Source organism: Octopus sinensis, linkage group LG5, assembly GCF_006345805.1.
Source record: "Octopus sinensis linkage group LG5, ASM634580v1, whole genome shotgun sequence".
Lineage (NCBI taxonomy): Eukaryota > Metazoa > Mollusca > Cephalopoda > Octopoda > Octopodidae > Octopus > Octopus sinensis.
Window position 1 is genome coordinate 117,162,359 of NC_043001.1, and position 14,254 is coordinate 117,176,612.

The following is a 14,254-nucleotide window of genomic DNA, read 5'->3' on the forward strand; positions in this document are numbered from 1 at the left end:
GAGTTTAATTCTTTGGGATCTTTCTTTTGTCTGAGACTGACAAATGGAGAAATATTATTACCTAGGTTGTAAGCATTCTTTCAGTAGTATTCTGACAAAAACTATAATGTGAGTGATGATTATAAATCAGTTTTTATTTGTTTTCTATTTTCAGAAATGATTTATTTATCTGACTTACCACGACTTGTACATCATCTACCCGTGGCCTCCTGTGTTCAGTCCTCAAATGTTGCATTGCTCTACAGATCTGGTCTACAGAATTCATCCTTTTCCCTACCTAAAACTCCACCCACCCAATTTTTGCCTAGTCAGGGGTTTAGGTTTCACTGCTGTTTTTTTTTTTATATTTAGTTTATATTTAACAATCATGATATTGCTACACTTGTGTAAACTGCTGTAGAGTGATTTATTTACTGTAAAACATTTTGTCAAAGTATATTTGAAATTTTCTCAAGTCTCCATTTGGTTCTAAATGTATAATTTTTTCCATTTTTAGAATGCTATTTTAGACGATTTGTGTCAGTATTAAAAAAATAACAAACAAAAAAAAATAAAACAAACCCCAATTATTTATTAAAGCAATGTTCATCATACTTAATTTTTGTTGTTGTTAATCTTACTTTTGTATATTCATGCTTTTAGTTTGTTTTGATGTAATAATTAAAATGTAATTGTGATCATTAGCTTCAGTTTATTATTATTATTATTATTATTATTGTGAAGGCACGTGGCCTAGTGGTTTGGGTATTGCACTCATGATATCGAGATTGTGGGTTTGATTCCCGGACTGAGCAGCACATTGTGTTCTTGCGCAAAACACTTCATTTCACATCTCTCTGTGATCATTTCAACTTGTGACGTCTGACACACTTGTGCACTTGTTCAGGGAATGTCGGTTTGATGAAGGGAGTGTACAGTGCATACATTGGATCACTATAAGCAAACCATTTGTGCAGGTCATTCAGCAATAGCTGAACACACATACATTGTCTTCAATGGGAGTCCATCATCATCATCATCATCATTATTAGTGTGCTGAGCAGAATGCTTAGCAGCATTTTGTCCATCTTTATGCTCTGAGTTCAAATTTCACCAGGGTCGATTTTTGTCTTTCATACTTTCGAGGTCAATAAATTAAATACCAGTTGAGTACTGGGGTTGATATGATTGACTGTCCCCCTCCCCACAAATTCCAGGCTGTGTGCTTATAGTAGAAAGGATTATTATTCTTTCCTACTCGAGGTACAAGGCCCAAAATTTTTGGGGAGAGGACCAGTCGATTAGATCGACCCCAGTGTGCAACTGGTACCTATTTTATTGACTCCGAAAGGATGAAAGGCAAAGTTGACCTTGGTGGAATTTGAACTCAGAACGTAAAGACAGAAAGGATACCTCTGCCTTAGCGAAGGCGGGGGTATTGTCTTCCGTCGTGTTTGTCCGTGGACAAAATATCTCAAGAACTGTGGGATGGATTTGGATGAAACTTTCAGGGATGTTTGGCCTCGTGACTGACATGAACTCATTAGATTTTGGGATCGATCCGGTACCAGACAAGGATTCTGGATTATTTTTCCGTTTTTTTGTTTTTACTTAATTTTTGAGAGCAGTTGGGTTCATTTTTAGTATTCTCATTTGTGAGAGCAGTCAAGTTTATTTCAGATATTATCATTTTAAAAATCATCTCCAGCTAATTGTTGAGAAGACATTGGTGCTGCCTTGGCAGAGGTTTGCGCTCTCTGAGTGCTCTTGTTGTTGTTATTTTGCTGTTTCAGTTTAAATTCAATGTTGTATACTCTCAAATATGGCTGAGAAACTTGCTTCACAATCATGCTGTTTTGAGTTCAGTTTCACTGTGTGGCAGCTTGGACAAATAAATGTCTTCTACTATATAGACTCCAGACTGATTAAGGCCTTGTAAGTGTATTTGGTAGACAAAAACAAAGAAATTTGTCATTTGTCTGTGTGTCTTTGTTTTGACATTGTTCACTAATTGTAAACAGATGCCTTTCATACAAGTGGTGTAGTTTGAAGTCTTCTAATGGAAACTTGTCTGGCTGTTATACTGTTCATTGTTCAAAGGACTAGGGAAATATCACCTTGAAACAGGTGATGGTTGGCAGCAGGAAGAGCATCCAGGCCATAAAACATCTGCATCATTGAATTTCATCTGACCCATGCAAGCATGGAAAAATAGATGTTAAAACAAGGCTGCTGATGACTCCCACTTATATTCATCTTATCTGTCACATTGTTCTGAATGAATGAACACATCATAGAATAACGAGCATTCTTTAATTTTATGGGGTACAAAACAACCCCACAAGTGATTCGTGGTAGGAATGGCTAAAACCATAGAAACCAACCCCAAACTGAAATGTGGTCCTCAAAACTGTCTTGGAGGAATTTAACTTTGCTGGAATATCTATGATCACAGGTCTGCTGAATCAAAGCTCGCCTAGAGTTTAAACTCTAACAAAAAATAGTAACCATTAACAATAGTCTTGTTTATATTAGTTTTCCTTGCAGTGTTGGTGAAGCAACAGAACCACCTGTCTCTCTGTTTCTGTTATTTAATTTTCCTGCGAAGCTCATCTTTTCAGATGAAACCACCATGCATTTTGGGAGAAAAAACCCTGCGTCCACATACTCCCTCCACAACACTGATATCAAGAAATCCTCTTGCGAGCGTGACCTAGGCATCACTGTCAGCAGTGATTTGCGTTGGACAAAGCATATCTCTAAAATTGTCAAGAAGGCCGAGGGTGTCTTGGCATCACTCAGCAAGACTTTTGTTAGCCGCTCTCCAGCCATCTATTTAAAACTGTATACAGCTATGGTACGACCACACTTGGAATTCGCATCATCAGTTTGGAATCCCTATCTTGCTCAGAACATTGACTTCCTGGAATCTGTCCAGAGAGGCGCAACCAAACGCATACCCTCCATCAGACACCTACCATATTCTGAGCGCCTTGTTTCCCTGGGCATGGATTCACTGAAGCTCCGGCGTCTGGCGACGGACTTGGTAAACACCCACAAAGTTATCAACCACCTCACCAACAACAACACTGAACACCTTTTTGATCTCCATGTGTCTAACACACGTGGACATGCCTACAAAGTCAGAAAACAACACAGCTCCCATGACTTTCGGAAACATTTTTTCACGCTCAGAGTTGCTGAAGCATGGAATAAACTGCCTGTGTCAGTTGTTGACTGCCATGACACTGCATCCTTTAAGGCCCTCATGCTTTCCGAAATCCGCTGAAACTACACCTGATTATATATACACTTTAGATGAGTTGTAGTGCACCTGAGCACTGTACACAATTATTATTATTATTATTATTATTATCATAAGTCAAACAGGACTTCTGATATCCTGCCCTTGCCTGAGATATATTATTTAGTTTTGAACTTTCTAAAGTCCAGAATCTAAATCTGGTGCCATAGTTGAATAAACTTCTCATAAAAAATTTGAAAATGTGCAGCTACAAAACATTTACACTAACAATAGAGGCAAAATTTAGTATTTACAGATAAATACACGAAAATGTGCAGTTGATCAGGAAATGATGTGAAACAGCTTTAATGTTCTTTGGTTATAAGTAGATATAAAGTGTCATCATTATTATTATGTCTGTTTTCCCAGGCTTGCATTGATTGGATGGGTTTTCTCTAATGCAACATCTTCCCGCTTTTTTATTTTTTTTCCTGCCGTCTCCTTTGTGAGGTCTTAACCTTTTAGTATTCAGATTATTTTGTTAAATGCAATGCTTTTTCATTCACATTGTGTTTAATTAACCATGCATTATTTTGTTGCATTGAAATTTTGATGATGAGATTGTATATTTTATTGTGGCATTGAAAGGTAGTCGTGATAAGCTGGATTGAGCTGGTTAGAACATAAAACAGCATATTTGGGTTGAATATGACTGGTTTAAATGCTAAATGCTTAACTTCCTAAGACTACTTTTTGCTATTTCTACCTATGCCAGCCTAGCTTTTCTTCAACAGCTGCCTTCACTTGGATATGTTAGTACTTCTTTACCCAACTCTCTTCATATGCATTACATGTCTGTATCAGTACAGACCTCTCTTGCATTTGACGTGTTATCCTTCTTATAAGCGATTTTTTTTTTTGTCCATTGGTACTTTATTGGTTATACCCTGTAACATTATGCTTCCAACAAGCACATTCACTTGATTTATCATCAGTATTCAGTGTCCATGTTTCACTGCTTTGCAACATCGCACTTTGTATACAAACTTCATACATTCTAACCCTTACTTGACAAGAGAAAGCCTTTCCTGTCAATAGATGTAACTTTTTCTATCCTCTTTTTACTTTACTCACTATGCACCAGCTTTTGTCACCAGTGATGACCTACGAAAACAGGTCCGGATCAACTTCCAACTCTTCTTTCAGTTCACGACACGCATTCAGTCGTGACTGCTTTTGATCTTCCTTGAGCAAGCGAAACAAATTTTGCTGCAACTCTTTGCATTTGCAATTCCTCACTCAAAATTCGTTGGCAGGAGCTCCAGGACACACCTGTCATATCAAGTTAGTCAATTGTTCGGTGACTGTCATCCAAGATCAGTTCATGAAATTTCATGTTTTCATTGGTTTGGGCAGTCGATGGTCGCCCTGATGAGGTTGCTTTTCGAGCGACAAGTGGCCATTCCTAAAGCGTGGAAATCACTCGTGAACTTGTTTTACTCCTGGCAGAGTCCTTGTAAGCCATTTGAAGCATGACAACTGTTTCGACCCCAGCAGAAAACAGAATTTCACAGAAGCACGCTGTTCCTTCGTTTCAACCATCGCAAAAATCGACAAACAGGGGAGAAGCACTGCAAAACAAAGACTCACCACGTGGTAGCATGACCGCACTGGACAACGCTGATCGGCAGACTCTAGCGGCGGAAGTCTGAACTACAAAAGGCTTGTCCTACAGAAAACATTTCCTGTTACTTTTGTGTACCCACTCCTATCCACCCATCTATCTATCTACCTATCTATCTATCTATCTATACGCATGTGTGTGTGTGTATAAATACATGAGTTTCTATGAAAATTGTCATTGACTTTTTTCTAAGCGCATATTTCTTAATTCTTTCTAAATACATCATTTTAGAAGCATTAAGACCTCCTAAATATGCAATTTAAGAAGCTTCAATCCTTCCTAAATAAGTTATATTAAATACTACTATTGTCTATCATGCGAATAATGCATAAATTAATTGATTCACATATCTATTTAATCAGTTTAAAGCTAGTCAAATTATAAGAATAAAGAGAATTTTCTGCACAAGGGAGGTAACATATGTAGTTAGCTCCCTTTCCTCGAAGCTGAAATATTTTATAGTTGATTGGGTGTGTTTAGAAATTGGGGAATAGGAAAAGGAATAAAGAAATGCGAGAAACGACTGAAGGGAAGTGAGAAACAAACTACGCAGAAAGAGGAAGTAACAACAGTGCATTCATTGCTTGAATAGTGGAAGTGGGTAATAAATGGAACATTTGCTGCAACGAAGAAAAAAGTCGGGAGTGTTTGTGTGTGTGTGTATGAAAGCAAGAGAGAGAGAGAGAGAGAGAGAGTGGTGGGAGAAGATATTTAGACAGCCACTGCAACAAAGAATAGAGATAAAGCGTGTGGGAAAAAGGGAGAGGCTAGAGATATTCTCTTATTAGCGACTAGAAGAGGGACGTAGACACATGCATTCGCGTATATGGTTATAGAGAGAAGACAGATACTACTAATCCTGAAGAGAAATATTGAACAGACGACAGATATCACGGATGATCAACATACAAGTGAAAAAAAAAAACATGTTATTTTTAGATTGGCGGTTTTTTGTTAGTTCCTTCTGAGTCTAACTTCCTCATATGGCCATCCCATAGACCAATTAATCTTGAATAAAATTTATCTCTTTCAATGCTTATTCATTGCAGCTGTACAATATTAAGGCAGGTTTTGAAATAGCTTATAAAAAAAATTCTAAGCAGATAAGATTAGCATATATAATTTTTAAAAGACGTAGATGTATAACAGGAGTTTAAGCTAAGAGGACTACCAAAGATAAGATGATTAGTACAAGGTGAGCCTACGTTTCGCAGTTAAATTTCTGTGGAGCCTTCTCAATAACTGTAATTATAATGTTCCATTATTGTTTTAAAAAATTCTGGTTTATTGTCCGGTATAGTCGGTCTCTGGCGAGTGTTGAGAAAAGGAGAATGCTGGAGTGCGTGCTGGTAACCTTGCCTTCATTACTGATATTGCTAATAGAAATGAGGAGTGGATTCATTAACAAGGTAGCGAGATGGTACATCTGTTGGTGCTTCTATGATGGTGGCGGACAAAAGAAAGATCGCCCTTTGATCAGATTGATTTTCACTCAATTATATCACGACAGTGGTCAGCGAACAGTCGAAACAGGTACTCTAAAGATGACCATCTACTATGTAGTCAGGTCAGTGTTATTTCGTCAGTGGAAATAAGAGAGTTCTACACTCTGGTCAGAGATAACATCACAATCAAGGGGTTAGAATCATCTTGAGTGGGGAGTGGGGCATGCATTTGACTAGACCAATGGGAGCCAGAAGTGAGGCAGTCTTAAGGACTATGGAGGAGGACCTACAGATGTGTACCTGTCGTGGGAGTAGGCTTATGATAGGGTTTGCGATCGTTCTGGGTGAAGATCGCTCACCGACGTTCCATGTAGAACAGAAGTAACTCAGACTAAGATTTTGATGTTATATATAGGTTAACCAAATTTAAGAAAGGATATTAGAAGAGTAAAGGAAAATAGTTGGTCCATTATCTGACAGAGCGGATCTATGATCAAAGGTATTCTAATCAGGAACAAAAGTCTGGATCCATAGAAAGAGAACATAAGTTATTTGAATCCCCGAAACTACAACAAATCTACGACAAAAGCTCAAACTGGTGGCCCACAATGGATGGAAGGATGTGAGTGCGATATAATCTGCGTATGAGGTTGTATGTTTTGCGTATGTGTTGGTGGAAAAATAGCGAATGAAAGGACAGGCTCCTGTAGTCATCTTTTTTGGGAAATTGCAAGTCCTGGAACTGTTGTTCTTGTACACTACATAGGCTGGACGACCTGACAGGTTGTTTCTTAGTCATTGTGTTGCGTAGATTTTTAAGATGGTGTTGAGTATTTTCTTTTTTGTGTGAACGGACAGTGGGGAATGGAGTCGAAAGATTTGCTGATGCTCATGATGGTTAAAAAGGGTACGTGTGAGAGATTTTTTATCGTTGAAATCATCACGCAGGATAGTAACTTGATTTTCTGTGCCAGGTTTATTGAGTCAGAGCTCTGAATCCATGATGTGATTTGGAGAGGGAGGCGTGCGGGCTAGTAATATCAAATATTAGCTTTGCTAAAACTTTTGAATGCGTGTACAGGAAAGTGATAGGTCTATATAATATAGATTCACTAAAGATTTTGTTGAGCTTTAGAGATTTTCTAATTTTTAAAAAAAGTTTTCAGACTTTGTGAATCTAACAGTATTGCAGTATTGCTATAAGTAGTGGTAAGTGTTGTTGAATGTAGTGGTCCCGTCAGACCTGTTTTAAATGCGTGTGGGTGCCTGGGTGTGATTTTGTCTGGTTCTCATCTTTTTGGGCTGTTAAATTTCCCTGCTATTTTTGTGGTGTCTGATGGAAGAAAGGGGTTTAAATCTTGATCTAGGTGGAAGGTTCGTATTTTTCGTATTGTTTTCTGTATTATTATGTGGTTTTGGTGGCTGATTTCTGAGAAATGTCTAATGAGGGCATTTGTTTGGTGTTGCTGTGTGTGTATGTCATTTAGAGTTATAGTTACAAGGCTGTGAGAATATAGCCATTGTTATTGTTGATGATGCTCGCGTTTTACTGTTCATTCTATTGTTTGTGTGTGTGTGTGTAGGATATAAATCTTCGCTAGTTTCTCTCTTCTTTGGTTTATTTTTATTTCTCTGTTTAGTTGTTTGATGCTGAATTTTATTTCGGTTCTGAGCGGTTTTGGTCAGTTGTTTTTGACATTGTCTCTATTTACAAGGAAGCATTTAAGTGGTCATTCGGCCTGAAAGAAATTGCAGCCAAATTGTCCTCATGCATTATCCCCACCCTTTTAAAAACAGCGAAATATACATGGGAGACTAATACAGAATATACAAGTCAGAAGAAAAAAAAACAGAAAAGAAAAGAAAAAAACATTAAGTTAAATTATAATTTATTGTCTTTTTTTCCCCGAACAATCTCGCAAAAAACATGAAGTAACATTGCTATGACTAACATTAGTCGCCATGCTAGGCCAGATATACTTGACAGAAAGAATAGTATAATTTTTCTTGAGCACAGCAGCCGTTGTAGACATCAATATCTTCCATTGCTCGTGCACACAAATAGCACAGACGGTACACGTCTTCGTCCGTTTGGCAAAATTGCGGTCGGGGTATTTTGAATTCAATCTTGCGGTTGTGAGGGAGACCTTCAGCCAAATTACACACAGGACCATTGTTATGGCAGCAAACAATACCAATGTAGATCGCATCTAGAAAGAAAACAGATAAATAAGTACTTAGTGTTGCACTTTGAATAACTGAATCTTTATTGTCGTACGCTGATGACAGATCAATACCTAGAAACTGCAGTCCGTGCGTATCACTTAGGTTGATGGGGAAGGATGACCTCCTTTGCAAATACCTTAAGTGTATAGAAAGTGTGTCTAAAGCCAGCTGGAGACGATGTTCTCCTGGGGCTGCAAGCTACAGTAACATTCACCCTTAGTGGTTAGCCATATTGAGATGGCAAATATACCTCACATAACTATATATTATTATTTTTTTATTCAGTGCAATGACACTCTCTCCACCTCTCTTCCTCTTTATCGCTCTCTCTCTCTCTCTCTCTCTCTCTCACACACACACACACACGTATGTACACGCACACACACACACTCACACACACGCGCGCGCAATGAAAGACGTGTACGACAGCTGAACGAAGAAATAAAAAAAAAGCAAAGCAAGAAGAGAACCGATATGGAAAGTTCCATTTCATCAACCCAAGAGTCATTATAATTTTGAGGATGGAAAAAGTTGGGATCGCTCGTCTGGAATGTTCCATGATAAACAACAAAACAAAACACAGACCGGATCCGTAATACTGACGCGAAAAACACGGACAAAGAGGTACAGAGTATCGACAAAGAGGTTGTCTTTCCACCAGAGAAATTAGAAAAAGACTTTAGTATAAATACAACCTGAACAGTGAGAAATATTAAATGTGTGCGGCCAGAAAGATGTTCGCGACACAAAAGAGCGATAAAAAGGAGGGACAGAAGTATATATACATACAGAGGAGCGCGCACGCACTACCCACCCTATATATATATATATATATATATATATAGGGTGGGTAGTGCGTGCGCGCTCCTCTGTATATATATATATATACACATACATACATACATACATACGTACATACATACATACATACATACATACATACATACATACATACATACATACATACATACATACATACATACATACATACATACATACTTATGCTGTCTTAAATAACTTCTAGGTTTTCGCAGTACTACCTGCCTTGGCATTCATGATGGTAATGTTGTTATCAATATCAACCATGATCGCACAAGCGAAACTCCACACAGTCTAAGACATACTTTGTAATCTGTTTTGAATCAGGCCAATAGGTATTTCTCTCTTACAGAAGAAATAAGCCAGTTTCTGAAACTAGGCTGGGGGAGTCGATATAATTGTAGTAGAAAAAGTTTCAAATAGCATTTTTAAACGGTTTCCTACGCCTGCACACCTGATGTTGATGGCACTTTTTTATGTATGTATGTATGTATGTATGTATGTATGTATGTATGTATGTATGTATGTATGTATGTATGTATGTATGTATGTATGTATGTATGTATGTATGTATGTATGTATGTATGTATGCATGTATGTATGTATGTATGTATGCATGTATGTATGCATGTATGTATGTATGTATGTTTGTATGTATATATGTGTGTATGTATGTATGTATGTATGTATGTACATATATATATATATGTGTGTATATAAATATACATACATACAAAGGTATCCGACTTTATTTTTTCCCGTCAAAACTAATGTCACATGGACAAAATCCTAATGGGTGGTGACGTCATCGTTTCTATGCATGTATAAAAACTTTCAGGCTGGTAGGTTGCATCAGTTCCCGGCTGATACGCCTCGAGTACAGACGTGTGCTGCGCGCTCATCGGATTTTCGTTTTCACTCAAGATGACCGAACGCATCAAGCAGAAATGTTGTATCAAGTTTTGCCAAAGTTTGGCGATACTCAAGCTCAGACTACCCAGAAGATTCAGCAGGCTTTTGGCGATGATGCCATGAGTAAAACTAAGATCAGGGAGTGGTTCATCCGCTTCAAACATGGTCGCTACTCTGTGGAGAGCGAAGCACGCTCAAGCAGGCCTTCTACAAACCGAAACAAGGAGCCGGTTGAGAAGGCTCGGCGCGAATAGACATGAAAGATCGTCGTGTAACAATCCAGGGAATTGCTCACGAAGTAGGAATAAGCTGAAGATCAGTGCAGTTTAACGGAGGATCAGTGCATGCGGAGATTGTTGGCGAAAGAACAAAGCCGGATACTTTTGAACGCATCTTATAATCCAAGATTTCCTGATCGAGAACAACATACCAATTGTTCGGTAGGCTCCTTACTATCCCGATTCGACACCGTGTGACCTCTGGCTCTTCTCTGAACTGAAGACCATGATGAAAGGAAAGCGATTTGAGTCGTGAGAGGAAATTATGAGAAATGGGACGGCAGAGCTCCACAACATCCTTGAGAAGGCGTTCCAGGGGTGTCACCAGCTGCGGCAGAAATGCCGGGAGAAGTGTGTGAAGTATCAAGGGGAGTATTTTGAAGGTGATTAAATGAAATTTGTGAAATATACAAAATTGTTTTTCTTTTATCTCCAAAGGTCGGGTACTTTTTGAACACACCTCGTATCACATCGTACTTCGAAGGCTTTGCAATCCAAGCTTGCACTTCAGACTGGTTCTCATACAATATTCTAAGTGACTAAAAAAGTCAATTCCAACTGAATTTGTACGAGAACGCAGGAGATGGCCAAAATGCCTGAATGGACGGACAGGCAGTTGGTGATCTGATAAGTTACCTGGCTATATACACACGCACGCGTGCAGACACACACGCGTGCAGACACACACACACACACACACACACACACACACACACACACACACACACACACACACACACACACACACACACACACACAAGTGTATATGTATATATACATTTAAACGTAAGTGAATATATATATATATAAATGTAAAAATAGATAAATAAATAAATAAATAAATTAAAAAAAAATAATAATAAGGATTATTACGAAGTAGCATTAGCATTACATTTCCTTTTTATATTTATACAGCCTCAAATAGACCTACAAATATACATAGATGAATAGATAGATAGATTTGTGTGGGTGTATATGTGTATACAAACATATATATATGTGTATATGTATGCCTATATATACATACGTACATACATACATGCATACATACACGTATAAATACATACATATTATACATGTACATACGTGCATTGCTATAGCAACCAATCATCGGTTATCCGAATCGGTTGTGAAAATATCTCTTAATTATGCGCAACTTTTTCATATCGATACAATCCTTCCGTCTGTTATTGTTTTTTCTGTTTTTATTTTTTACCAACGTACACACACACGCACACACACACAGACACACACACACACACACCACAGACACACACACACAGACACAACACACACAAACACACACACAGACAGACAGACACACACACACACAGACACACACACACACACATACACAAACACACAGACACACACAGACACAGACACACACAAACACACACACACACACACACACACACACCACACACACACACACACAGCCCTCACACACAAGTGGGGAGGAGTAGAATGAGAAAAAGAAAGTGAGAGAGGGGAAGATTGAAAAAAAGTAAGAACGGTTAGAATTAGAAAATAATAAAAGAAATCTTTTGGTATTTTGAGCTTCCTTTCATGAAGGAAATATTCTTATCTATGAATTAATTAATTCTACTGATCACATTAATTGTAATTGTACTAATAATCAGCTATTATTTCCATTGATAGTCCTTACCATGGTCAAATATGGAATGTCTGGAAAAAAAGATAACTGCTAATTTGGTTAAAACGTGTGGGAATTTGGAAAGAGTGAAATGGTGTTAATGTTTGGAAAAGCGATAATTAAAGACAAAAAGAAGAAAAAAAGACCCAACAAAATAATAAAAATATTGAATTTGCTTTCCAAGCGGAGTTATCGTACATCATATGAATATTGATACGTGCAGGTATGTCGGGTCAGTGAGTACTCGATCCGTATAGAAGGAATGAGTGGGATATCAGTACGACCACGACCCTCCCCCCTACTCTTCTACCCCCGCTAAACCCACAGCAATACCAGAATCAGGATAAATTAAGATTAAAGTCAAATAAGGTCAACCACCTCACACTCACGAACACGCACAACACACACACACACACGCACGCACGCACACACATACACACACACACACAGAGGCATACGCTTATACACAAACTGCAAACACAAACCATAAATATACAAAAACCACAAACACACACACATACAAACCACAAGCACACACACAACCTGCAAAGATACACACACACACACATACACACACAGACCATAGACAGCCCGCACAGTCACACACATACGCAATCACGCACGCACGTGGAAAAGTCATATGCGCACACCACAAAACACACATGCAAGCCAAAACAACGCACACAAACCACAAATTAAAATTTTAAAAAACCCTAAACACAAGGAAAACGAAAATCCACACATATTTAATATCATAGACGACCCATACAAAATAAGATCATTTGAAGCATTGGAAATCATTGAAAATGTCACAGAAGTGTGATGAAAATTTACGACATATTAATAAAACCAGAACAGAAGTGAACTACAACCAGTGCCTGTGTCTGTCGGCAATATGTCCGCCCCAAAATACAACAATGCCGGTTTAAATGCGCGGTTTCGTTTAAAAATTCTTGCAAAACAAATTCAAAAGCGAAACTGCAGATGGTTTACGCTAGACTAACGTTCTACCTGTAATCACTGGAATGAAGACACCTCTTTAGTGTTCGAAAAGATATTTCTAAAAAGTAATGGTTACAGAAATAAACAGGTTAACAATACTTTTACACTGCAAGGATTGGCTCAAACTATTGATATATCATTCAAACCTCTCTCGAGTATACACCCTGTCCTCATAGAAAGGTAAGATAATAGGCGTGTCCAGTAATATGTGATTTTAAATACATTATGTCAAGAATAAAGATGGATTAGTTACAGCTTGAAGGTTTTTGATCATAAGACTGCTCAGTCAAAGCTGACTTTCGGCTAAACAATAACACACACAACAACATCTATTAAATTGTTGTAAAGCAACTGAACTGAAACAACAAAAAATTCAGGTTTGATCCAAGGAGAAATTGCAGGAATTGATATTGCATAAACCATTCTGTATGATAAACCTTACACACTAATGTGAGTCGACGAGAGAGCCTCTACATATTCGCTTGAAGTATTAGAAATAGTAGCTAAATTACTATCAAATCGTCTCTTACCGTCTTACCAAAAATTGAAGGAAGCATCGGAAAATGTAGCCATAAATGCACAAGCAATATGATGATCAAGAGTGGAATACCGTAGAGCATAGGTTTGTCAGATCAGTGTCCATCGGGAGTTAAGCATCATCAATGATAATGATATTAACAACAACATGAATAACAACAACAAGGACAACCAAAGCAACAAATGCAGATAAGAAAAACAACAATGGCATCAACGATAACAAGAACAAGATCAGCAATAAGGATAAGAACGACTACCATAATTCGCCAACAACATTTAGACCAATGAAAGAACAGTTTCAGTCCGTCTTACATGAACACTATATGACTATGTGGTTAAGGAGTTTACTTCCCATCCATGTTGTCTTGGGTTTTCAGTCCCACTGCGTGGAACCTTGGACCAGGTATCTGCTACTACATAATACACAAGCCAACCAAAGCCTTGTGAGTAGACTTGACAGACGGAAACTGA

General features: G+C 38.0%; 1 long non-coding RNA gene across 1 annotated transcript in view; it reads right to left on the reverse strand.

The window, feature by feature from the left end:
* Positions 1-8,224: 8,224 nt before the first annotated feature.
* The window catches only part of LOC118763545, a 9,052-nt gene continuing 3,022 nt past the window's right edge, over positions 8,225-14,254 (reverse strand). Inside the window, exon 2 of the long non-coding RNA XR_004999302.1 lies at positions 8,225-8,562. This is a non-coding gene — a long non-coding RNA (uncharacterized LOC118763545). The remainder of the gene's footprint in view (positions 8,563-14,254) is intronic.